Raw genomic sequence first — 25,430 nt, 5'->3', positions numbered from 1 at the left:
AGACTCGGTCTCTTCTTTCCCAATACTTACCCAAGTCTCTCTTCTTGGCTCCAGACCCAATTATGCAACTATCCACCTCATCTTCTCAAGTCATATTTCCCACAGTTACACAGAGTGCAGCAAGTCTACACATACCTCATTGCCACTCCCTGACCCAGCCTCTGCCTCCACTCTGTTGCCTATGCTGGTGGATGGCATCACTACCCACACAGTTGGTTGGTCAGAAACAAGAGCATCCAGTCAATCCCCCAGGCCTGTCAGTATCACTCCAATTTGTCCAACTGTCTGTCTCATTCTCCACTGCTATGTCTTCAGTCCAAGCCACCAGAAGCTCTCTCCTAGTCCTTCACAGTGCTTCCTATTGTTCTTCCTGCAATTTGCTCTTCCACAGTGAAGTGGTGTTTCCTAAAATAGCAGTTTGATCACGTCACTGTGATGCTCCACCCTCTCTTGGACAGAATCCAAATCTGGTATCCATGACCCTGCAGGGCCTGGTCCCTGCTTATCTCTCCAATGTCAGCTCAAATCTCCCCCAATCTCTATACTATAGCCTCTCTTTGAGCCGAGTGTATGCTCTCCACTTGCCTACCTATTCCTGATCCTGAAGGTCTCAATTTAGTGATGCTTCCTTCACAAAAATATTCCCTGATGCTCTCAACAGACCCAAGTCTTGACGAGGGTGCCCTTCATATGTCCTATATAGAATCCTACACTCTCCCTCTAGTCACATTTCTTACATGAATCATCTAAGTCCTCCATGAAATGGTTAGCCCCACAGAAGAGGATCTATATCTATTTTCTGTAAAACTATATTCCCAGCACCTACAATGCTACCTGGCACAGAATGGGTACTAAAAATAATACTCAAAGTACTTTAAAATACATGATAAATTATTTTTAAATTTTTTTCTCATTCCTTTTCAAAATTTAGCCTATATACATACCACAATTTGAACAAACAGAATAAAAATCCATTCAAATCCTAGGTGGCTCAGTGGTTGAGCATCTGCCTTTGGCTCTGATCATGATCCCAGGGTCTTGGGATCGAGTCCCACATTTGGTGCCCCACAGGGAGCCTGCTTCTCCCTCCACCTATGTCTCTGCCTCTCTCTGTGTCTCTCATGAATTAAAAAAAAAAATCCTGGGTCTTAAAATGTTCTTTGTGGTTGTAGAGTATAACAATGGGAATCATATTAACAGTAATACTGAGCAACTGTTTGGTGTCGGACAATTTGTAAAGAAAGTTTTGTTACTTTATTATCCCTCTCAGCAAACTGTTATGTAGCCCTTATTTATGAAAAACACAGATTTTAATAAATGAACATGCAAATATAAAAATGAAAATCTGTGTGCCATAAACATTCTTCTGTTCATTTTACAGATAAAAGCCTGTCTTCAATGGAGAAATGAGGCTTAGAAAATTTAAATGAAAAAAAAAAAGAAAATTTAAATGAGTTGCCTAAACAGTAACAGAATTAAAATTCTAAATTCCACAGAAGTTCTGGATATTAAAAACAATTGAAGTGTTTAAAATATATATATTTTTATTCAAAAAATTTAATTAGCACTATATACCAAAATGCCAGGTAGATATGAAAAAATACCCATTCTTGGGGACTTCTCTAACTTACCATGGTGAAAGCTCTATAGTCGATTAAGCTTGAGTTAGAGGATGATGTTAAAAATTATGAATTATTTGAACTCTATAGTTCTATAATTCATTAGGTGCTAGTGAAGTAAAGATGATTAATTCTAAATATCCGTATAACATAGTGTCAGAAAACCAAGGGGTCTTCCTATGGCTGATGTATCATTCACAAGTTCCCAATTTTAAATAGACATCTAATTTATCATAAAAATATTTTATTAGATTCCTAGAACATTAGGAATATTATACATTATGGGGCTGCCTGCACATGATGATAATTTTCACAATTCTTTTAAGAAATGCTGTAAAGAGGACACTCATACATATTCTGCCAATATATTTGCTTCATGTTAACTTAAAATACCCCTCCTTCCCCTTCTCTTTTCCTCTCTTCCCTCGCTCCTTACTCTTTTTGTTTCTTTCAATGTGTTCAACATACAACCATTCACAACAAAGTAAATTCAACATCACAGGAAACATAGGCGACTCTGTGGCATTAAAATACATTTATTATGAAGAAAGTCTAGGAAAAAGGTTCTTCTTTCTCAAAATGCTATGTCCAGAACAAGGTTGGGCAGTTAGTGGCACATACTAGAGGGAGAGACAAGAGAAGAAACATTTGACTTCTCACCTTTGATCTCTGGCAATTCAACATTAGCTTTCTGCTGAGTTAGAAGGAGGATTCCATTCTGTGGGCTTCCATCTTGACTGCCCAGCTTTTGGAGTGCCTAAGGTCTCCCTCCATAAGATTTTAGTGTCCACACCTCTCAGAATTAGCTAAGGATAATACCTGGCTTACATTAGGCACTCTGTCACCATTTGTTGAATGAATGGATGGATGGCTGCCAACATAATTCTCACTCAACCCCTCCTTTCACTGAATAATCAGTAAGGATAAACAATACTATGAGTAGATTTATCTGGTCTTCTCAGGACAGTAAAACATATGCTATGATACATAAAGGCCTTTCAGATGCATTCTGAAGGCAGCAGTCTCAAGGAGTTGATAAAGCAAGGTTTTATCAAATAATTCTTTAAATGACTGGCACAAAAGAAACATGAAAGTGTCATATTGTCCATTTAGAATTAAAAGTTATATGCATTAACAGAAGATATTGTAATATCTCAATGGGAAACCTACATGAAAATCTCTAAACTTAAAGCTTTCTTGAATAAAAAGCTAATGATTCAGAGTCAGGTTGAAATGACATAAAAAGGAAAACCTAGCAAAGCCTCCCCACTGGACAAGAAGAACATTCCCTAACACTGGCCCTATACCTTTCAAGGACACTCCACTATCTTCAAAGATATTAATATCAGACCAAGAATGAGGAGACCCAGGTAAGGTCCAGCCATAGACAAGTTAGGAACCATTCCATGCTTTAGCAAGATTAATAAAACCAATCCATACACTGATCACTTGTAAGAAGCAAATGAAGTCATGAATGTAGAATTCTTTGAAAACGTTAAAGTGCTCTGCCAAGGTAAAATACTGTTAATGCCTGGACAGAGGTGATTAAAATACCCACTATGCAGAAAAATATGCTACTTCTTATCCATCTTGTCCTTAAATACTGACTTTGACTCAAAGGTTTCATATTTAATAATACACCATCCATATTTAGGATGTCACTGTAGCATTATTTAAACTGCAAAACAAATTTAAAGTCAATTAAATATCATTCTGAAGAGCCTGCTTAATAAATTATGATCTTTCATACAATAGAAGACTATGAAGCCATTGGATGGAGGGGATCTAAATGTACAGACATGGAAAAATACCAAAGACATACATATTAAAGGAAAAAGAATAAGCTATAGAAGAGCATGGATGATATAATCTCTTTTACATAAAATAACATGTGTGTTTTTACAAACATATGAAAATCTTAAAATACTCCTCTCTGAAGTAAACAATGAAGTGGCAGGGGGTGGGAAGGGATTTATATTCTTCTGCCTAGGTTGGACATTTTACAAGCACATTACTTTTTTAATAGAAAGCATTATATTTTTAAAATATTGACCGTGTTAAGTTTCAATTTGTTTCTCCTTTCTGAATTAGCTATAAACATGTAAAATGTAAAATTAAAGCAATGATTAGTAAATATAGCACAGGTTTATATGCGACACTCTACGGGATCCTGACTCTCCCTACCAGGCCAGGCTCCACGCCCCCTACCCACTCACTCTTCCTCCCCAAGGAAGAACTAAACAGATGTCTCCACAAATGTAACCTGTAGACTTTAATCCAATTAAACTTCATGTTGATCAAAGACTTTCTGAATCTGTCAGTAATTCCCCTGTACTTAAGCATACCAAACAAACATAAAATCACCATGTTCATCCTGTTAGTATCTAATTGCATCTACACTGATATAATCTGGGCTTCAGACAAATAATCTGCATAAACCCTAGGGATAACTCAGAAGACACCAGGTCACATGATACCAAGTCTGGGAAAGTCTCTTTATGAACTCAACTTGCTACTTCTCCAGAGAGAAACATAACCCCAATATGACAAACCTGGGTACAGAGGCATCTGAGACTTTCAATTTATAGGAGGATAACAATTTACCTCAAAAAGGGTTTACTGAATTGCCAAAGCCCTCCAGGAACTCTGAATTCTGCTCTCCTGGCTACAAATTGGTTAATTGTCCATCCTACTCCCTTGTCTGCACCATTCCCCTCCAAATCTCTCTCCCCTTATAATTTTATCAGTAGTCCTGAGTTTTTGTGTCAGATTGTCTGTCTCCTTATCTCTCATCTAATCTAATTTTGTTTGCTGTTTGAGTAATAGTATTTACTGTATTAATTATTTATTTTCAGGTTAGTAAGTAATAATGTTGGAATTTTAGATAAAAATGAACTCTTCTTCAAATTATAACATGCATTTCCTCTGTTACAAATACTTATATTTTAAGCAGTTGTCTAGTATTTATATATCATAAAACAAGGAAAGTAGCATTAATAAATGCAACATCTCTTCATATTAGGCATATTATATATTCTTAAACATTAAAGGCTATGACTAATAACATCTTCTTATACTATTCTTACACTAGAAAAATATTGGTAATTCTGCAAATTCAATGTGCCATTTTTCTATCCATGTCAACTGTTTTATCAGGCACATAAAATTCACAAGAGAAAGAATAATAAATATGTAACAACTGCACATCCTCACTAATAATTAAAGAAATGCAAGGCAAATCAAAGTGAAACCATTTTTACCTACCCAATTAGAAAAAAAATGTTTAAGTGAGTTGGAAAAATTAATATTCAAGTCTGGTAAGTGTTGGTTGACAGTGGTGTCTTCCATGTAGCTGGAGGGAGTCTAGATCAGAACCAAGTTCCTGACAACAGTTCTGTGTTTTGTAATCCATATTCAGAACCTTTAAAAAGGATCTTTTATCTTGCTCCTCTCCTCCTAGGAATCTGTTCAAAGGAAATTGTCAGAAATGCAGAGATTTATATAGATAAATTTTCATCAGAGAATTGTATACAAGGGAAACTAGAAGCAACCTGATGTGCAATAATCAGAAAATAATTAAATCGTAATTTACTGTGGCCATTAAAACTCATGTATTTCAATACTACTTAAGTTCACAGGAAATACTCATAATGTTAAATGAAAAAAAAAACCAGGATAAAAATTATGTAAGCAAATGATAAAAGTTTTGTTAAAATTATACAAAAGTAAAAAAAAATCATACAAAAGTGTATGTGTGTATACATATTTCTGTGTATTCCTGCATACACAGGAAAAAAAATCTAAAAGAATACCAAGATGTTAATGCTGGCTATTTCTGAGAAACATTAGATATAAAACTTTCTTTTTCATTTGTTTGTATTTGGTATGTTTGAGTCTTCAGACTCTTCCTATACATTAGGATCACTGCTCTAAGACACAGACAACACCAAGTGTTGGCAAGCATGTATAGAAACTGGAACCCTGTGTGCACAGTTGCTGGGAATGTAAATTGGTGCAGGTGCATTAGAAAACAGTATGGCAGTTCCTCAAAAAGCTAAGAATAGAATTACTGTATGATTTAACAATCTTACTTCTGGCATATTCCCAGAAGACTTGAAAGCAAGGTCTCAAATATATATATCCATGTTCATCTGTACATCCATGTTCAGAGCAGCATTATTCATAACACCCCAGAGGTGGAAGCAACCCAAACAACCAATGAATGGATAAATAAAATGTGCTCTTCACACACGATGGAATGTATTCAGCCTGAAAAGGAAGGAGATTCTGACACAGGACATTTACTACAATGTTACCAGCTAAACTGTGTCCCTCCTAAAGTCAAATATCGAAGCTCTAACCCCCAGTATCTAGAATGTGACTGTATGTGGAGGCAGGGCCTTGGAAGAGGTGATTCAGTTAAAATGAGTCATGAGGGTGGGTCCTAATTCAATCCAACTGGTGTCCTTCTGAGAAAAGGAAATTTGGCCTCACCAGGGGGACACCAGAGATGTCTATGCACAGAGAAAAGACCATGTGAAGAGGAGGGATGACAGAAGCCATCTGCAAGCTAAGGAGAGAGGCTTCAAAACAAACCAAACCTTCTAACACTTTGATCTGGGAATTCCAGCCATCAGGACGGTGAAGAAAGAAATCTCTGCTGTTTAAGCCACCCCATCTGTGGCATTCTGTTAAATAATCCTAGCAACCTAATACATACAACATGGATGGACCTTAAGGATATAATGCTAAGTAAATGAGCCGATCATAAAGAGTTTTGGTTTTGTGAGATGAAAACAGTTCTGGAGATTTGCTGCATTTAACACTACTGAACTGTATGCTTAAAAATGGTTAAAATGGCAAATTCCAAATTGCATGTATTTTACTGTAATTTAAGAAAGAAAGTGACAATCTGAGTTAAAAGGATTTCTTCACAATTATAAATGTTATACATATTTTATTAACATTTAAAATAAAATATTATCTATTTAATTCACATCATTCAACAATAGGATAACAGTATTCCAGATGTTCACCCCAATTTTGCTCCCATGCAGTCTTCTCCTCTCAATAAATAGCAAATCCATTCTTCTAATTGGCCAAAAACCTTTGGAATTTTCTTCACATAAGACGGTGAGGGGAACCTGGCAGGATCTACGCAATCCATGTAATAGTGAGTTAGAGCTCTAGACATCAGCCTGAACTTATGTTCAGCTTAATATATATGCAGATGGATACATATGTAAATATTTATAGTATATATATGTATATATATGTATATATGCACAGGTTAGTATATACACATATATGTCCTTGCTCTGTCAGCTAAGTGGGCCTAGAAACATCAACACCTCAGTGACAATGAACATGGCTAGCATTCAGATCTTGGTTTCCAACAGCATTCTCCAATGAAAGGAACCAGGGCTTCTTGAAGAAATGGCTTACTTTTAGACTGCCACAGAAAATGTACAAGATAGATCTGACCAACTTGTAGCACCAAAAAGCAATACCACCACCACCAATGATGAGCCTATTGGTGATATAAAAGGCAACTGAAAGAGTTTCTGCTGGCCAAAGCTGGAGCAACCTGAACAAGAAAATGACTAAAATAGTACTGGAATATAATCCAAAGTATCAAAGAAATATCCATGAGTCCGTACTAAGTAAACAAATCCAAACAATTTATATAGATACTCCACCTCCATTTAGGGAGGAGAAGCATAACTCCACACTTCTTAAGAACTACAGCTATAACCAGCAACATAAATTAATCTCACAAACACAATACTGAGCAAAAGAAGCAAAACAGAGAAGGGTATCTACTATATAATTCCATTTGTATGATGTACAAAAATAAGTAAGCATTAACTTTAGCATCAGAATTCAAGATAATGGTTATCTCTGGAAAAAAAAAAAGGGAAAGAAACAGTGATTGGAAGGATGCCCAGGAGAGATTTCTGAGATGCTGGCAATATTCTATTAAACTTGTTAATGGATATGTTCTATCCATGATCTAATCAAACTCAACGAATTACACTTGACCACTACCTCATACTATGCATGAAACCAACGTCAGTTTGGGGGGAGGGAGGAGGAGGAACCACCTGAAATTGATTTTGATGTAATATGATGATCCGTTTCATTTTTTTCCACACGGCAAGCCAAATGACCCAGCTCTATTAGTTGAAAAGACTATTATTTTCACATTGCTATACAGTGCCAACTTTCACCATAAATCAGGTCTTCATATAGGTGTGGTTCTGTTGCTGGAGTCCTTTTTCAATTCCATTTGTCTATTTGCTTATCCCTGTGCCAACACTATATGTCTTAATTACTACAGCTTTGTAATAAAGTCTTGATATCCAGTAGAGTAAGCCCTACAACCTTATTCTTTTTCCAGACTGTCTTGGTATAGTGACCCCTTTGTATCTGTCATACATATTCTGGAATCAGCTTGCCAATTCCACACACAATTGCTAGGAGCTTGTTTAGGAACAGGTACACACATCCTCTCATATGTCACATCCACATCTCCTCCCTTGCCAAATATAGAAGCATAAAGATATAGTTTTCCTATACTTGGGTGCCTAAGTAGGGTTGCTGTCACAAAAAGCCCCTACTCCCATTGACACATTATGAACATGTAGCATAATCAAGAAACAGACCTACATTATCAAAAACAATTCTATGGCCTTCGAGAAGGAAGAGGGCTTGTAAGAAAAAGATCCAATATTAATTCTGGATTTATTTTAAATATCTGAGCTACAACAAGCTTATTGCATATAGACTCATACACACATATATGGGATGCATGAATTGTTAATTCTGTATGAAACATCTGAGTTATTTGCAACTCTCTGAAATTAACTCAAACCATTTACCAGATGGTAAATTCTGGAAATAAATTTAAAATATGCAAAAAAATACTATCTGACTTTTATATGAAACACAGAGTACCTAATTATAACCTCATATTTTAATTCTGAAAAAGAGGAAACAACATAGAATTTTTATTTCTAATATCAGCTTTGAATGATAATTCAGATTTGTAAAAAAATCTATGTTTTGTAAGCAAATCAGTGTTTCCCATTTGGGATTTTTATTGGACAATAAAAAAGCCTTATGGGCTAAAAATTCATCAGGATTAATAAAAAAAAAGATGCAAATTCTTATAATACGATATGCCCCTCAACTTTTTAAAAATCCCTGCAACTGGGGATCCCCGGGGGGGTGGGGCTCAGTGGTTTGGTGCCTGCCTTCGGCCCAAGGCATGATCCTGGAGTCCCAGGATCGAGTCCCACATCGGGGGACTGCATGGAACCTGCTTCTCCCTCTACCTGTGTCTCTGCCTCTCTCTCTCTGTGTCTCTCATGAATAAGTAAATAAAATCTTTTAAAAATAAATAAATAAGCAAACAAATAAATAAAAATAAAAACCCCTGCAACAGCTTTTTGTGTATATCAAATTAAGATTTATTATATAATAAAATTATGTAATAATATACAACCTTTATCTAAAGTCATATGATTCTTCAACATTTATCCCTGCTACACTGCAACACATAAATCTTGCAAGAGAACTCTCAAGATACATATTATATAGGCCTAGAATTATTTTGATTTAATTCTTGATAAGAAGTGAAGCGTTAACTTGTTACTTTAGACTGGCAAATCAATATCAAATGCTTGTTCTAAGATCGGTTATCACTCCAGTCATGCAAGTAGCTTGAAAAACTGAAATATTAGCATTGACAAAAGGATTGCTCTATTTGTTTTCCAAAGGCTTTCCTGTGTGACTCAATACTTAGTTTTACTCCAAAGAAAATCAATTTCTTTATTCAACTTGTCAATCAGAAAACACATAGAAACAATGACTTTATTGGAGCACATAAAAGAACAATGAATAATAATCTAAGATGAAATGGAAACATAAAGTGGTATTACATACAAAATATACATATGTAACAACAGAATTAATAACTTATATAGACATATAAAAAAAGAATTAAATACGGAAGTAAAAACTAAACTTGACAAAAATAAGTTGCACAAACTCATTCCCATCTTTAGGTTTCAAATATAGCAATCTCTTTTCAATTCATTATTCAAAAAATTAGGGGCACCTGGGTATCTCAGTGGTTGAGCGTCTGTCTTTAGCTCAGGACATGATCCCGGAGTCCTAGGATCAAGTCCCACAATAGGCTCCCCACAGGGAGCCTGCTTCTCCCTCTGCCTATGTCTCTGCCTCTCTCTGTGTGTCTCTCATGAATAAATAAATAAAATCTTTTTAAAAAAAGAATTCAAAAAAATAAAATCATTGGAATAACTTTTTCTCTTACACACAGAAATCCAATTTTTTCTTTTTTTTTTTATCTGCAAATACTAAACTTTCTAGAGGAATGATAGTGGGACATTTATATCAGAATATCAACAAAGAAAACATTTCTCTTTAAACGAAGAGCCTGAGTGAGTCTAAGTTACACTTTACATAATAAAGAATAAAGAAATTATCCAGCTTTTGCTCTAGTACCAATAAAAAGAGTTTTAAAAAGGTATACATTGGATACCGAGGTAGAAAGCAACATAATACATTGATCTAATTACCACTCAAGGCCCTCCATTCCTTTAAGACCACTCAAGTTCACCGTGTATGAAGTATTCAGTGTCACCCACATTAATTGCCTCATGTGAGTTTTATTTTATTTTAATGATTGGGTAGAGCCAAACATCAAATCCTGGCTTTAAAAAGTGAAGTCTGAGCAAGGAAAAGAGACTGCTTCTTCCTTATTTTGATTCAGAACAAAAACCTTCCTTTTTATTCATCCTCAGTACCTAACAATGCTCCGCAAACCATGGGCCCTTGATGAGTATTTTTTCAATGAGAGAACAGGAAAACATATATTCTTTGTGTGACGTTAGGCACCAAATGTCTTTTGGTATAAATTTCCAAATCTTTAAAAACAAGGACATAATAATAATGCATGCATGTCTTCTACACTGGGTTGTTGTGAGAACCAATTGAACGAATAGATATGAAAGTTATCTGTTCCTCATAAAGTATGTTACAGAGATAAGTTTTGAGTAAAGAAGCATTCCTGGAATGGGGGTGGTGGTAGCAATGAGGGAACTTCAAGGAACATAGTTTTCAAAAGTCCTTATTTCTTCTGTCCCTTGAACCACTTTACCTACATTTTGGCTCACAAAGATGTTCTATCCACTGAAAGAGATCAATGATATGGTTCTAATCAAAACTGAATATGTGTGCCAGGGCTCTGAAAAATAAAGTGCTGAAGAAAATGTATCAATTTTTTTCCTGCCAATGATCTCCCCCACCATGAATTCCCCATTAAGATAGATGGTGCCACCATCTTCACAATGCCTTAAGTTTGAAGTGTCTGCCACCCACCTGCTGCTACATTCAATTCTTTCTATTTAATAACTCCAGGGCTGCACCCACATGTTGCTCTAAGCCATTATTATCTTACCAGGGTTTTTTTTTTGTTTTTTTTTGTGTGTGTTTTGTTTTTTTAAGATTGATTGATTGATTGATTGATTGATTGATTTATGATAGAGAGAGAGAGAGGCAGAGGCACAGGAGGAGGGAGAAGCAGGCTCCATGCCGGGAGCCTGACGTGGGACTCAATCCCGGGACTCCAGGATGGCACCCTGGGACAAAGGCAGGCGCTATAACCGCTAAGCCACCCAGGGATCCCCTCTTACCAGTTTATTAAAAATCTAACATATCATTACAGATCCACTTTTGGGTTTTAAGATAATAAGTACACTATTTGGGAAAGACACTGTTTTACCCTACTCATACCATGTTCAAAAATAAATCCTAACAGTTTGAAGAATAACTGTTTTAAAATGAAACAACAATAGGGGTGCCTGGGTGGCTCAGTTGGTTAGGTGTCTGGCTCTTGAATTCATGGTCATGGTCTCAGGGTCATGAGATCAAGTCCCATGTCAGACTCCATGCTCAGCACAGAGTCTGCTTGTCCTTCTCCCTCTGTTCCTTCTCCAGTTCTCTCTTTCTCTCTCTAATAAAATCTTTAAAAAAAAACAAACAAAAACAAAATGAAGCAACAATAAAACAACCAAAAGAAAATATAGGTAAATATTTATGTGATCTTAGAAGAGGCTGGCATTCCTAGTCATTAAAGCAATGAAAGAAAATGCAAAAAAAAATGGACAGATTTGATCATGTAGAAATTTTACACTTCTACACATCATTAAATTCCCACAAATTTATCTTCAAAAGATTAAGGATAAACTGAGAAAGGATGTAAAACGTATAAGAAAAGGGGTAATAGTTTTATTCTATATATAAAGATTTCTTATAAATATAGGAAATGGTTTTAAAAAATCAGATAAAAGTGAGTGAGGTCATGAACACTAAGTGACAAGAAAAAAAATAAAAGAGAAGAAGAAACAAAAAATAACCAAAAATGTAAAAAAAAAAAAAATAGCAAACCACCATAATCTTTAAAAAAGAAAAAATAAATAATAAATACCATTTTTCCCTACCAAACAGGCATAGAACTAAGAAGTATAATCCTCGGATCCCTGGGTGGCGCAGCGGTTTGGCGCCTGCCTTTGGCCCAGGGCGCGATCCTGGAGACCCGGGATCGAATCCCACATCGGGCTCCCGGTGCATGGAGCCTGCTTCTCCATCTGCCTGTGTCTCTGCCTCTCTCTCCTTCTCTCTCTGTGACTGTCATAAATAAATAAATAAAAAATTTAAAAAAAAAAAAAAAAAAGAAGTATAATCCTCAATACAGACAACTGTACAGGGCAGCAGGAGGTCTCATATGCTCCTGCTGGTACCAAAACAGGTCAAATCTTTCTAAAGGGAAATTTGGCAATATATCAAAAACTATATAAAAGCTCACATCCTCCAATCAGGAATTATTGGAAATATGGGCAATGACTTCTATACAAGGATGTTTATCATTGTATGTGTTCATGTAACAGCTAAAGTATTAAGATAAAAAACCTCAATGTCCAATAGGAGGATGGTTAAGCAAGTACGGTAAATCCATATTATTGAGTATTTGGAATCTGTTTTCAAGGAAAATGTAATGATATATAACGATAAATACCCACAATATTAATGAAAATGGAACATTCAAAACTATATTGGCTATGATCCAAATGGGGGAAAGGTGCAAATATGAATACACACATTTTATGAATATAAAAGTCAAGAATAGCACCCACAACTTCAACTTGGAGTGTCTTTGGTTTTTTGCTTTGTTTTGTAATTCTTTGATTTGGGTCTCTGTAGACTATGAAATGGTTTGAGTAGAAGAAATACTTTCAAAGTCAGTATTTCAAACGATCAAACTCTAGGCTACATTTCTTCTCAGCCCAAAAAAAATCCTCAAGTCATTAAGGGAAGACAGAGAGAGAAAGAGAACAGGGAGGGTGTGTGCAAATACAATACAGGAGTAATTCTAAGAAGAAGAGAACGATCACCAGTCCCCCGTATGGTCCTCCAGAGGACATAGGACACAACCAGAGGCACCCATGGACATCTCAGCTGAGCGAGTATGCCTATGCCTGTGGTGCTTTCCCACCATACTAAGTGTGTCATGCGGTCTTACTCTCAAAGATTTCAGCAGAGACCATGTGGCCCCTTATTTCATTCCTCCCAGGATTCCAGCCTTCCAGCATCAGTCAAATTAAGTTTTCCTCATATCAATAACCCCCTCCAAACAATGTAAAAGTATGTACATATCAAAGAGAGAGGAGCTGCAAAAAGCAAAGAGTGTCTTACAGAAAGACACAGAAAAAAGTAAACAAACTCAACCATTTTGTAGATTAATAATACAAAGAGAGCTTTGATGTTGTTTCTCATGTATTTTATAAACCTTGGAGAGAGCAAGTAAAAGACATCACACGGCTTGTGGTTGGGGGGGAAAGGAGGCTGGGTACCCATCCAAAATCTTCCCATGATTTTACCAGTGCCACATCTATGCATAGAAAAGACCACAATATAACAAAGCATTCAAATGGCTTAATTTTTATAAATGGGTCACGGGATTATGCAACATATCTATTTTATTCTTTTAGTTTTTCATTTTGAATTTTCCTGAAATTAATCTCTTACTTTTATAAGAGAAAACTATTATAACAATGTTCACATTTTAAATTAGTTAAATAAAATACCACCTTCATTATGTCACTTTCCTGCTCAAAAGTCTACAGTGGTTTCCTAGTAACCAGGGGCTATCCTATTAAATTCACATGCCTTCAAATATTTTCTATCAGACCTGAGCATGTCCAGAAGCCTCAGCATGATATAAAAGACTCTCCCCACCAGTCCTGACCTACCTGCCTCCCTCCCTAGCTCTGCATAACTTACCTTCCTGCACACGTCCATATAGGAGACACACAGGACCTCTCCCCAACACATCGAAGTCCTTTTCACATACACATCTTTGCTAACCTTCTTACTTAACTTGAAATTCCTCTTCTTTCTCTCCCCACCTCTCATTCACTGTCAGCTCTGCTGGAAGGTCCCTCTGCTCTAGGAAGCAGTCCATAACATAACCAACTGCTGCATCTTCCTTAATCCAGGTGCCTTGGGCTCACATCCAGCACAGATTAGTTTCCATTTTCTCTCTTCCCTGGGAGACTGTGACTTCTGGGGCACATACTCATCTCTGTTCTCCCCAGAACCTAGCTCATTACCTAGCTCAAAGGGGCACTGAATAAATGCTTGTTAAGTTTTCATCTCAACTGTTCTATTTCACAGAAATCTCAAATACAGAGATTTCTAATACTCCAGCCTAGCAAACACCTGCCTCAATGCTACCTCCCATTTCAAACCCACTTACTATATCTGCCATGCTTTCTAAGTGGGATTCCATCTACAGCATGACTCATCACATTCCACCTTCCTCACAACTCTTGTCATTTCCTTCACAGAGTGCTTCCCCTCCCTAACCACATTCCCCTGACCTTCCCCCACGTGCTCCTCTGTCTTTATATTCTCTACCAGACCTCTCTAAAGCTGTTGTCACTCGGACCCTGGGTGCGCAATATTATTAAGCACTCCGCTATTGTTGCTTGCAACCTCCCCCATTTGACTATAATCTCCTTAACGAAAGATAATGTGACAAATTACTTGGAGTCCCTGAGTCCCTGATACAGTACTCAACACAAAGAGCTCCACCCCAATGATCACAGCATTCCTTTGCTCTGAGAAAAGAGTTCAATTTAGCTGAGATGCAACCATTTTACTAATATGACCAATGTACATCACTGAGTTGCAAAAGGCCAAATGCTCCTGGAGACTTCCCTCTCGCCAGTAAAGGAAACCAATATATAACCAGACCCCTTTTGTAGTCACTAGCAGTAGGAGAAAATGTCCTAGTTTTACATTTATCAGTTACACCAAAAGACCACCATGAACCCCTGAGGAGAGCAGGATATTGAGGCAATGCTTAAAATCAGTGTCAGTATCTCCAGGTCTGACACACCTGCCTGGCAAGAGCACTGCAGGGCTCGGGTGCTGAAGCATCTTCATTCACCTGATACTTACAAGGCCTGCCTTTTCTTCAAATGATTTTCTCATGGACAATCACAATCAAGAGCAGTGTTAGAAAACAGTTTCAGGGCTTGAGAAGTGTCATTTTGCTGGGCCAGCTGGGAAGTCACCCTGAGCAATGATGGGACAAACTCCCCCTGAAAGGAGAGAGCCTCACCTAGATAAGATAAACCCTTGAAGGAGGACAAGAAGGGTGAAAACCTCAATTAGTTGGGGAATGTGCTTTATGATAGAATCAGGCCTGTGTTCCAACTGTAGTCTTTTCATACTGTGGCAAGTTTCTTAACTGTGTCTCCCCCACCACATACACTTTAGTAGGATTTGTAAAGTAAACAGAAAAGTGGAGAGTTCTCAGTAAGAAATAAAAAATGAAGATGTATAAGAAAAAAGCATTCAATTTCTCTCTACCCTTTCCCTCTACTACCATCCAATGCTATACAACCATCTATGTGTCCTCAATTCAACAGATTATAGCAAGAACCAAATTGGACCAAATTCTAGTCTATGAATTCTAAAAAAAAGATAAACTTCAATCTCAACACAAATAGTTGTAATCCTGAAGAGGGCTGTATCCTCTTGATCACCATGAACTTCCACCTAAAAAAGCAATGCAAAAGAAATCTTAAAACACTATAGATTAACATTTACTATCCTATGCTTATTTAAACCGGAAAGAGTTAAACTTTGTTGACTTTGGCATTTAGTAATTTCTTCCTGCAAACTGAAATTCAGTGTGGAATGGTGGTGAAAGCACAATGCTTGATGGCTGCACATCTGGGATGGCACACAGTTCTACAACTTGCTGGATGGATAGCTCCCTCAGAAAACACTATCAGTGTCTTTTATCTATAAAGTGGGCATAATAATGCTGATACTCTATATGCTTTGTGTATTTTTGAAAAGACAAAATTAGAAATTGCTCCTGCACTGTAAAACATTATTCAAATAAAAGTGCAGAATATAGTCAAGCAAGGAAAGAAAAACTGGTATTAATAACAAAACATTAAAATCTGTAGGATAGGTCCTGTCAAGGGCTATGAATATTTGTCTCAACAATTACCAAATTTTATTTTTGAGCCTCTTAAAAAGGCACCAACTTTCATGGGTGCACCTGGCTAGCTCAGTTGCTAGATCATACAAATCTCAATCTTGAGGTTGCGAGAGTTCGAGCCCCATGCTGGGGGTATAGTTTATTTAAAAGAAAGTCACCAACTTTCTTTTAAAAACATATGAATTAAATCTGAATGTGTGAGTAGTGTCTTAATGGTGGATCTTTCTAATGATGGTTAAAGGGTCTGGATTACCAAATGGGTAAGTCTCAGAGTCCTTATTTCTTTTAATCCCTGGGGGTGAGGAATGGCCAGACTCAACACCAGCTCTTCAGGCCAAGGGCCATGTCATCCTAGGTCAGAATAGCGCTCAGGATCACATCAGCTCGGTCAGGGTCTCATCAGGGTCTGGCCTCCCTCTTCATCACCTTGAAAGTTAAGCCAATCGAGGTCTCTGGGTCTTCCAAAATAACGCCAACACTGAGCTAAACCTATGTGCAAATGCACAATTTCTTGAGGATAAAAGTGTGTGTGGGATGCCTGGGTGGCTCAGTGGTTGAGGATCTGACTTCAGCTCAGGTCGTGGTCCCAGGGTCCTGGGATAGAGTCCGCATGAGGCTGCCCACAGGAGGCCTGCATCTCCCTCTGCCTATGTCTCTGCCTCTCTCCTTCTCTGTGTCTCTCAGGAATAAATAAATAAAATCTTTAAAGAAAAAAAAAAGTCGTGTTTGTGATTGATGGCTCTACCAGCAAGATGTCAGCAAGGAATTGTTAAGGAAGTGCCTCCTGAGCACATGGCATTCTCCAGTTCCACAAAAGCAGCCCACAGGTTCAACGAGAAACTATGAACCAGGCCTCATCTCAAAGATAGGTCTTTGTCTACCCTTGAATTTCAGGGAGCAGAGTATTTTTGAAATATACCTTGGAAAATACCTCACTTGTAAGTAAAAATTATATATTCAGAGTACTGTCAGTGCTTATCCAAAAGACAGTGTAAAGCTAAGCAAAATATTCTGTTAACAGTAAAGGAAGTATCATGATTTTAATTCTGGAGTGCTAAGTCAACTAATCTTCAATGTCTTGTGTTCAGATGACAGGCAGGCAGCAGAACCTAGAGTTTATGCTTGTCCAATTAATCAAATAACCTCCATGCCACTTATCCTTGGAATTGGCATTAGAAAAGCACCCATGTGCCCCCAAATCATATAAATTCCATGGTTTCCTATTCATTAAATCCAGGTTGGCTTATGCTGATATGTCATATTTTGACACGTAGCCACAAGGGATATACAATCAAAATTAAGAGGAGACCCTAGCTAAAATTGGCATGCCCTACTCAAATGAACAATTTATGCCTACACATGGATAAAAATGTATATATCTTCTCCAAATGATGAATATTAAACTGTTAGAAAGACAAAAAGATATAATTTACTTACTCATTTCTTTCTGTTTTCAACCAAACATACTTAGGGAATGTTCACATCATAGCAAGTACACATGCTATTATTACATGTAATTATATACCCACTATCAATACTACTAACATCATGGTATTTACTGAATAAAACCTACAGCATTAATAAAATCCTATTTTTCTCCTGCTTTCAACCTGCTTATTACAGCTTCCCTCTGCATTTGGAATAAATGTCCAACTCCTCACTATCGCCTCCAAACCTCCAGCCAGTGCTCACTCTGAGCCCACCTCATGCCACCCCCACCCCATTCCACAACCTCGCAAACCCCCTGGCCCTGTCCCACCATCACTCATCCTACCCCTGGCACACAGGCCTTTTTTGTTCTTTGTCCCAGAGTGAGCTAGGAGGAATCCCTGGCCCCCCCCAACCCCGCCCTGACCCTGCAGTTTCCTTTGTTTGAAAAGCTTTTCCCCAAGACCTCTGTGTGGTAAACTTCTCAGATCTCAGGTCAAATGTCATCTCACCAGTAGGGTTTCCCTGGCCATCTTAATTACTGATGTCCTCCACCTGCAAGCACCTCTACCATGTCCCTTATTGCCCATTTTTTCTCTATAGCACAAATATATTTTGTTCTGAAAGCTATTTTTTGGCCCACTAAAATGTGAGTTCCAGTAGGTAAGCTGGTTCTTTTTAGTGCAGTGTCCGGAAGCTGTGCCTGGCACACAATAGGTCCACAATACATGTTTGTTACATAATTGAATGCTGGGCTAGAAGCCGGACAAAACAAGTTATGGATGTGGCAATCCACATGCCTGAAACTATCTAATGACTGAGAAATAAATGGAAACAGAAAAATATTTAGCAGTTGGACACTAAATTATGATTAAGTAATCAAGTTTAACTGAAGGTATCCAACACAAACAAATTTAACACTATTATACAACATGAATAAATTGTTTAATAAAATAAAGAAGGGTCACGGGGCTTAGTTGGTTAATTGTCTGCCTTTGGCTCAGGTCATGATCCTGGGATCCTGGGATCAAGTCCCACCCCCCACCCCATGTTGGGCTCCCTCCTCATTGGGGAGTCTGTATCTCCCCTGCCCCTCTCTCTGCTTGTGCTCTCTTGCTCTCTCTCAAATAAATAAATAAGATCTTTTAAAAAATAAAGAAAGAAAGAAGGGTCACATGGAAATGTGAGTGACCTAGACTGGGAAGGCTTTCTGAAATTTGATAATGAAGAACCTCATGAAATTTCTAATATGATTTTATGGACTGAATATATCTTCCCCAAATTCATATGTTGAAGACCTAACCTCCAATGTGATGGTATTTGTAGGTGGGGCCTTTTGGAAGTAATTAGATTTAAAGAGGTCAAGAGAGTAAAGTCCCTGTGATGGGAACAGTGTCCTTATAAAAAACAAAAGAGAGAACAAACATATCTCCCCCCTCCTCCTCCCCTTTCTTCCCAGCTCTCCATGTAAGGACAGCCAGAAGGAAGCCTTCTGTAAGCCAAGACGAGGGACCTCATCAGACACGAAACCTGCTGATAACCTGATCTTGGACTCCAACCTCTAGAACTGTGAGATGTAAATGTCTGTTATTGAAATCCCCCCATCTATGGAATATTTGTTACAGTAGTCCAAGCTGACTGATACACATAGTGTCTGCTATGGTACATACTGCCTGGAATATCATAGCTGTTCAATAAATATCACGGAACTTTAAAATATTCAAACTAAGAAAAACTTAAAATGTTATTTTCGTTTTCTCAGTGAATATTTTTAAGGACCACTTCACTATAATCCCTACTGATGTTCTACTCCAGCATAAATACCAGATTTGTGGATATTAAAATCAGGCAGTAGAAAAACTATCCATGAATCTAGGTAAGATATAACTTGGAAGAAAAAAAATTTTTTAAGTAGGGAGGATTTTTTTTTTTTTTTAGCCCTACAAATTTCAAAGAGCCTTTGCAAGTGCAAACAGACTTCAGCTTTTTCACGTTTCTCATGCCCAGAAATTGGGACATTATAAAATGCCAGGAATCCTTTCAATATCTAAAATATGTGATAAATGCAGAAGAAACTCTCAAATGACCAAGATAACTTCTGTGGAGCTGCCAAGAAGCCAGATGCTTCTTTCAAAAGAATATCAATTTGGCTTTGAAAGAATCTGTGGCCTTAGCCCCAAACAGGAAGGGCAGGTGGGATGACATGGTGTGCAATGCACATTCCCGTCCCCTCAGCAAGCATCTTCTGACAGCAACACTGTGTTACTACCAGGCTTGGCGTCATGTGCAAAACACATGGCTCTGCTGTAGATGAGGACAGGAATTGGAGGGATTTGGTCTGGGGCCATGCAAAATGAATTCTGTACAATCACATGGGGAGAATGTTATATTGAAAAAGATGCAAAATAGCTTCACCACACTTGAGATTTTTATTTCCAGAGAAACTAAACATGGTTGAAAAAAAAATAGCTGCATTCAAAAAAAGTTTCATGATGCAGGATACTAGAAAATACAACTTTTCTTTTTAACCAACACATACCACAAAGAGCAATTGTTTTTACTCTTGCCATCTACCAAACTATCAACTGTGTGATCTTTTGCCTAATTATGAACATTCTAAAGGCCCTATTCATGTGCATTTGTTTTTCTACACACACTTGTGAAACTAACATGATGATTTGGCTTGAAATAATGAATCCAAGGGTTTTTTTGTAGTTGTTGCCGAGGTCTTTTCGTGTTTTTAAGAAAGCCTAGACTCCATTCCTACATTTGCCACTCCTAGTGGAGTTCATCTGAGTTTAAATTTGCTGCCAAAATTATTTTTTCAGTATCTTTAACACTGGCTGGTCTCATGAGAGTTTGTGTGCCCTGGGCTTTCATAATTAGGCAGCTCACACCTGAGCATCTCTGCCTCTGGTAATTAGATCTCATGGTGGTACTTTCCTCCCCATCCAGCCACTGGACCAGGACTGAACATATTCAGGAGCTGTGACTGGGAGCAGCACTGCTCTTACCCTTTCTCCGCACCCTCCTCTGCCTCGAGGTAGCCAGGTTCTCAATTACATGGTCAGTGCCTGGAGGGCAGGAATGCATCCTCCACTTCTGCTCTCTCTGGGCACCTAGCAGAATCCTCGCTCATGGAAGACAGCTTATAAACATTCCCTTCCCAGCAGTAATAATATCTACATATTCATAAACGGTTACATGTTTTAAGCAAAATAGTTCTTTCTGTATTTATCTGCCCCTGTGCTCTAAATATTGGGGATGGTACAAAGAGAAAATCTCTGGATGAGGCTATTGAATTTAATCAGAATTACTCCTTGTCAATCTCTCCCTTTAGATCTGTCTATATGAGTTAGGGAGTGCAACAAACTTCAACACCGTTTTTCAAGATTTTTTTCATTCTCAACACCCAACCTAAGTTCACTTTGCTGGCCCAATGCAGTAGCCAATAGTGAAAGGGAATTCTCTAAGCAATAAATAGAAATGCATACTGTCTCATTTTTTTTCTCTGTAGGTTGGCCTGCTCTCTGCCGGTTCATGGGCTGATGGCATTCGGTTTTGGTTGATCTCTGAGATTCAGTCTGGGGGACGTTTATATTCCTTCAAAAATAACCTAGAGATGTGCCAAAGAGGAAAAAAGAAAACGGTAATGTCCTTTCAGGGGCCTGCCAAACCCTTCTGTCCCATGGCTGTCTTGCTGTCCTTCAGGTCAGACCACATCAAGCAATGAGACAGACCTGACCAGATGGACTGGAAAAAGGTTGGTTGGAGGATCTAACAAGTACAGGGTGGTAATGTGCTTTGGGAGAAAGAGCCTCAGCCCAAGGGCTCCTAAGCACCTCCCCAGCCATCCTCATCAAATTCAGAGCCATCATATCATCATTGGACTGAAAGGAGAGGAGAGGGAAGGGAAGGAATACACCGTGGCCATGGGGGCAATGGAGGGGCAAGAATGGGAAGGGGTAGGAAATTGGCGATTTTCTTTCATCAAGTGGCCAGTGGTAGCTATTGAAGACTGTGATATAACCTCAGGAAAGCAAGCAATTGATGAGTTATGGAGCAGCTACTATGTAGCAGCAGCAATCATATTTTTATCAGCGTTCTTGCTCTGCCTCTAAGAAGCAGAGAAAATGGCCAAGCAACTACAGACAAATCTACTTCTTAATAAGAAAAACAGCCACCATTATTGAGTGCTCACTGTATGTCAGCTATTCTGCTAAGAATTGCCTTAAATCTTCCCTTTAAGGGTACCAATAAATATTTATTATTCATATATATATATATATATATATATATATATATATATATATATATAAAATTTCTAACCTACTTTACAATCCTGTTATGTTGGTTATTAGTCAGGTTTCTCCAGAGAAACAGAATCAACAAGGGGCATGTGAGTGTGTGTGTGTGTGTGTGTGTGTGTGTGTGTGTATAAACAGATTTATTATAAGGACTTGACTCATGCAATTATGAAGGCTGACAAGGCCCAAGATCTGCAGGGTGAGCTGCAAGCTGGAGATCCAGTCTGAGTCTGAAGACCCGAGGACCAGGAGAGCCCAATGATGTAAAAACACTCACTGTTTTACTTTTCCGTTTCCTCCACAGAACAGGTTTCAGAACTTGTACATACTAAGTCTTAGAATTCTCCAAGTATTATTGAGTACCTGCTGTGGGCCAGGCCTAATGACATAACACAGATTCTGTCCTTACAAACCTTTCTATCCTCTACCTCTAAAATAAATCCCGAAGCAACCTAAATAAAATAAATCGAAAATTAAAAAAAAAAAACCTCAAAACCAATCCAGAATATATGTCCTTGACAATTTTTTAAAAGATTTTATTTATTTATTCATGAGAGACACACAGAGAGAGAGAGAGGCAGACACACAGGCAGAGGGAGAAGCAGGCTCCATGCAAGGGACCCCGACGTGGGACTCGATCCTGGGTCTCCATGATCACGCCCTGGGCTGAAGGTGATGCTAAACTGCTGAGCCACCCGGGCTGCCCCTCCTTGACAATTTTTTAAATTCAGTTACAGTAATTAAAATCTTGAGTTTTTAAAAAGTAAACTATAAAAAATAAAAACAAACAAAAGTCAACTATAAGATCTAAGCCAATGTAATGCAATAACGCTTAATTCTTCGTTCAATCATTACTGTACTGATGAAATTCTCTGTAAGGAGTAAAACATCATGTCCTTTGTGACAAATTAAGCTACAAAGCTGTTTCCTCTGTTCTCTGGTTTCTAGCTTATATTAACGAGTGCCATAAAAGAAAGCCTTTAAGATAATATTTATTTGCAGAAACAAACATCGATTCAAAGCACTTAGAAGCACATATGTGCACTGAGGGGAAACACTCGAGGGAATCCTAATATTTTATCATGTCGTGTATATTATTACCGTTGTACCTGCATATCTCCATACTCAAGCCACTCTCAATATTTCATGTCTATCTCTATCCTCGACCAAAGCTGTTCTGGTGGCATACCTGCATATTACCCACAGTAATGACACCAGTAAATATCACATTTTACCCTTTGTCAGAACTGTCTAAGATTACATAAACATGATATATTTTTAAGGAGGAATGCATCTCTCTTGTTTACAATTTAACAAAGATAAAGCTATGACAAATATTATAAGCTATAAATAAAGACATCTACCATTGTACTGTACTTATTCATCTCCGGGTTGAACAAATGTTAATTATACAGAATTTGAAAATGAGACTTGTTAATGTCATTTTTAATTTAGCATGTTACAGTGTAAATGTTTTCCATTGTGTTAATTTACACCTGTTATCACAAGCTTCATTATTAGGTTTATAGTGGAGCAGCTCTCTGTGACTCTGAAATTTGCTTAAAATGGCAGAAACAATTACTAATTAGAAGGGCATGTTTACTTTAATTATATTTATTTCCTAGTCTAGTTTTATATGTAATGTACTATGGAAGTGTATGATTTAATTAGTGAAACCCATTTATCACAAGCAATTTCTCAAATGAGTGCTGCTTAAAAAATACAACAGATTCATTCAGAGTTTCGTAAATTCCTTAGATGATATTTCTACAGTAATAGAGTATGAAGATCTTTCACTCATGCAAACAGAATACTTTCCCACTTTTGGTTCAAATACTGCAATAACAAGAATTCAACCCTAAAATTTTTGATGCAAATTTTAAGAGATGGTGTACAAAATTTAGAAATTTATAAGCTCACGATTTTATTATCTGCACCCAAAATTAACAAAGGCTTTTATTTACTGATATTCACATTCACAAATTTCATTTAAAAGTTTTAAATATGGAAAAAGCAAATTATCTTTATTTTTAGAAAAGGATATGCAATTTTTTTCTCCCTAGAATCATTCCTCTGGTACCCAAAGTACAGTTGACGTTTTCTGTCTCAAAATTGGGGTATGGTAACCATCAATTCAAGAACTGATACTCACATGGTCTCAAAATCACCCCACAAGCTACTAAATCACAAGAGGAAGAAAATACCTTCACTGGGGAGAAATCTAGTGGACACCACTTTAACCACATGACCAAAGCCAACACTACCACCAAGGGACAGACTGACTCTCTGTGCTTCCTGAGGTATCGCCCTGAGAAGATAACCCTCCTGAAGTAGCATTCTTCAATCTTTAAGAGGAAACAACTGAACAGACACAGATTGTGGGATATTTCACAAGAACTGGCCTGGACTATTCAATGACACCATAGACTTTGAAAAAACTGAGAGACTATTTAAAAGAGACTAAGGAGGGGTGTCTGGGTGGCTCAGTTGGTTAAGTGGCCAACTCTTCATTTCGGCTCAGGTCATGAGATAGAGCCCTGAGTAGTGTTCCACACCTACTTAAGATTCTCTCTCTCCATCTCCTTCTGCTCCTCTCCACTTCCCCACCCCATGTGCATGTGCTGTCTCATAAATAAATAAATAAATAAATAAATAAATAAATAAATAAATAAATAAATAAATAAGGCTAAGGAGATGGGACAACTAAATACAGTATGTGGTCCTTGGTTGGATCCTGGGTTGTTTTTGTTTTTGTTTTTGTTTTTAAATAGCTATAAGGAAAATAACTGACACAACTGGGAAATTTAAATCTGAATTAATACTAGATGATATTATTATGTCAAAGTTGTATTTTCCCGTTTTTTTTTTTTTTTTAAGATTTTAGTTATTTATTCATGAGAGACGCAGAGAGAAAGAGACACAGGCAGGGGAAGAAGCAGGCTCCATCCATGCAGGGAGCCCGACATGGGACTCGATTCCAGGTCTCCAGGATCATGCCCCAGGCTGAAGGCGGTGCTAAACTGCTGAGCCACCCAGGCTCCCATTTTCCTGGTGTTTTAATGGTAACAGATTTTGTAAAGGAAAAACTGATTCTTAGGAACCTGAAGTGGGTAGGGATGAAGTGTCATGGTCTGCAACATTCTTTCAAATTTTCAGAGAACAGAGTGGGAGCTATGCAGCAAGTGCAGCAAAATGCCTGGTACACAGGGTTGGGGGGGCGGGGTGGGGGTAAAGAGTTCATCATGTTCATTACACCCTTGTTCCAATTATTCTGTAACTTTGAAATCAAAAGTTTGGAAATAGGAGTCCTCCAACAGGCAGAATGGGAGACCAAACTAGGAATACTCTATACAACTTCTTAGATACAGACTTGCAAGAAACATTATTGCACTACTCTGAATTTAAACTTTTTAGCATGAATATTAAACCCATTAAAATGGGCAGAGTTACATTTGGAACTCCATATAGACT

At 37.7% G+C, this 25,430-nt stretch overlaps 1 protein-coding gene across 3 annotated transcripts in view; it reads right to left on the bottom strand.

The window, feature by feature from the left end:
* The window catches only part of AFF3 (ALF transcription elongation factor 3), a 521,186-nt gene that overhangs the window by 442,053 nt on the left and 53,703 nt on the right, over positions 1 to 25,430 (bottom strand). Inside the window, exon 1 of one of the 3 annotated variants that reach the window (XM_055329107.1) lies at positions 4,884 to 4,959. The exons of the other annotated variants lie outside the window; for them this stretch is intronic. The gene's annotated coding sequence lies outside the window, so the exon portion shown is untranslated. Of the gene's footprint in view, positions 1 to 4,883; positions 4,960 to 25,430 lie in introns of those variants that run through there. 3 annotated transcript variants of the gene reach the window in all.

The sequence above is a fragment of the Nyctereutes procyonoides genome, unplaced genomic scaffold (assembly GCF_905146905.1).
Source record: "Nyctereutes procyonoides isolate TBG_1078 unplaced genomic scaffold, NYPRO_anot_genome, whole genome shotgun sequence".
NCBI lineage: Eukaryota > Metazoa > Chordata > Mammalia > Carnivora > Canidae > Nyctereutes > Nyctereutes procyonoides.
The sequence above is the reverse complement of the archived record's forward strand: the minus strand, read 5'-3'. Positions and strand labels throughout refer to the sequence as shown.